At 52.2% G+C, this 2494-nt stretch overlaps 1 protein-coding gene across 1 annotated transcript in view; it reads left to right on the top strand.

Annotated features, from left to right (window-relative positions):
- The first annotated feature begins 1981 nt into the window (after window positions 1–1981).
- LOC112110897 (protein CXorf40A) overlaps window positions 1982–2494 on the top strand; it is a 7787-nt gene continuing 7274 nt past the window's right edge. The window contains exon 1 of the mRNA XM_024206113.3: window positions 1982–2307. The gene's annotated coding sequence lies outside the window, so the exon portion shown is untranslated. The remainder of the gene's footprint in view (window positions 2308–2494) is intronic.

Raw genomic sequence — 2494 nt, 5'->3', positions numbered from 1 at the left:
CTTTTTATATAAGGCAGGGAGGAACTAGACTAATTCTAAACTCTTTATATGGGGAGATCATTTTCGCTCTCTCCCCACTTTCAGCACCATGTACTAGCTCAGGAAGATCTTGTTAATTTTATTTTTGCTGTTCAGTTCCCCTATGAAAATGAGCAGCAGGGCAACCACTTTGATGCATGTCTAAGGCATGTAACTTAAAATAATACATATGGTCAACTATAATAGTAAAATACGTGCTGAATACCCCAGTTAAACAGAACAAAAATGGCATGCCATATATTTGCTATTTAAACCTGCCCTCTCCCCCGCCCCGCTTTGTGTCACTGCCTTCCATTCTAGGTGACATCCCAAAGAGACCTCAAAGTCATAACTGGACCACAATGGAGCTTACAGGGATAACAGAAATCTCTCCATACCTATTTCCAAAATTTTTATTATCACTGGAAATGCAAGAGGGTATAAAGTAAAAAATTCACTTTCAAAATTACAAAACCAAGCAATATTATACAACAGGATCTCCCTTGCAGACTCCTATGGGATTGAGCGCAGTATCTGCTGGGGTATCCTTTCGAAAAGGAGTTGGCCAGAGGAAAACAAAAACACTGTACTTTCTAATTGAAACTGTGCTTAGTTATCCTATGCCACTTACTAACAATCATTTGTTAATTATCAGTTCACCTTCAAATCCCCAGTGCAACACTATCCCTTTGATGTGGCTGTGGGGCATATGCTGGACAAATACAATGAAATGGAAGAACAAATAAGATAAAATTCACTGAACCTAAAAGCTGTTATTTTCTTACTATTTCTTCTCCTTTGTCTGTTTCCAGGTCTACCCTAGGTCCTCCCCTCTCTCTTTTCCTCCTCCTCTGGCTTCCTCTACCTTTTCCCATCCCCCTTGATCTCACTCTTCTACTTTTGCACCTTCCACTAGATCTCTTTGACTCTCCTGAAAGCATATTTTGCTTTCTGTCTACTTTGAGCCACCGCTCCCTACAGACCTCTCTCTCTCCCAAAAATCAGTGGACCATTAGCAGGGAGGGATGGGGAAGATGCTGCTTGGCTGGCAGCAGTCTGACTCACTCTCATCCTGCTCTATTTACTGAACTTTTCAAATTGTAAGATTGTTTCTACATTTTTTTTTCTTAAAATTGCCCATTGTTGCAAACACTAGTGCAGTTCTGCAATGGTGGAGGAGCTAGCAAAGACCATCTGCCAGCATTTTAACCAGAGTAGTAAATGGTTAAAGCACCAGACTCTACCAGAAGACAATTTACATCAATAAGCCCACTGTTAATACTGCCAGCGGAGCTTCACCGCTGATAGCAATAGTGGGGCATTTTAAGAGACAAAATTTAGTATAGAGAAGGCCCAACGTGGCTGCAGAGCAGGCAGGCAGAAGAGAGGCAAAACCAGCTGATTCACAGGGGAACTGGCCAGCAACCATTAACCAGTACCGCCAGAAGATGCAAAGAGCTGTGTACATATCAAACAAGTCTAGCGCTGAATAAACGTCAACCTCTGATGTTCAGATTTTACAGAGCAAGAGTGATTTGGGGTGAAATATCTGATGGTACCAACACTTGTCTGTTTGGTTTGATCTAACGCTAAACATCACAGTATGTGGAGGCAGAAACAGGCCCAAGCATTCAGAGGCTCCCTGCTATTACCTAAGACCACCCTGTGCCAGCTAGTGCCCTCCAAGGCAACAACCCCACAGCCCTGCAGGGCTACCCCAGCTTGCTACCTTCATCCTCCCTGCCCCCCCAGGAAGGACCCGGGGCCCAGAGCCGGGGGGGGGACCCAAGCTGGTGTCAGGGGAAGGCGAGGCAGCCGGGATCCCCGCTCAGGTCAGGTCACCGCCCCAGGCAAGAGCAATGGAGACTGCCGCTGGCTCGGCCCAGGTGGTTGTGTAGGGAGGGGGCCTGGGGCGGGTGCTAAAGGGGGGCGGGGGCCCTGAACTCGGATACACCCCCCCAGCACCCCCCTAGCGTCTCTTCCCGCTGTCACCAAACGGGCAGCGGCCTGGGCTGGGCCACCCCCGGGCCAGCCGAGGTGGGGGGTGTCGCTCCCCCTTCCCCTCAGGGCAGGGCCAAGCAGCGCGCCAGCCCCACCCCGCCGCGGCCTCCCCAGCTCCGCCGAGCTGCGCGCTCCCCGCTCCGGGTGGCGGACGCCGCGGCGGCTGTGGGCGGGCCGGCGGGAGGGAGGGGCGAGGCCTGGTGGCGAGGAGCAGCGGCGGGAGAGTCCCTGCAGACCCCTCAGCGCGTGGGAGAGACGGGGGCGGCGGAGGAAGCGACGAGCCGATGGGTGAGGGCCCCGGGAGCGCGTTGGGCGGGTGTTAACGCCCGTGTGAAGGGGGCGAGGGGCTCTGAGTTGATGGTGGGTGGGGGGAGCCCAAGGGCGAGGGGGGCCCTGAGTTGATAATGGGGGGGAGCCCAAGGATGAGGGGGGCCCAGAGTTGATGGGGGGGTAGCCCAAGGATCAGGGGGGCCCT

The sequence above is a fragment of the Terrapene carolina genome, unplaced genomic scaffold (genome assembly GCF_002925995.2).
Source record: "Terrapene carolina triunguis isolate 2854851 unplaced genomic scaffold, T_m_triunguis-2.0 Scaffold131, whole genome shotgun sequence".
Lineage (NCBI taxonomy): Eukaryota > Metazoa > Chordata > Testudines > Emydidae > Terrapene > Terrapene triunguis.
The sequence above is the reverse complement of the archived record's forward strand: the minus strand, read 5'-3'. Positions and strand labels throughout refer to the sequence as shown.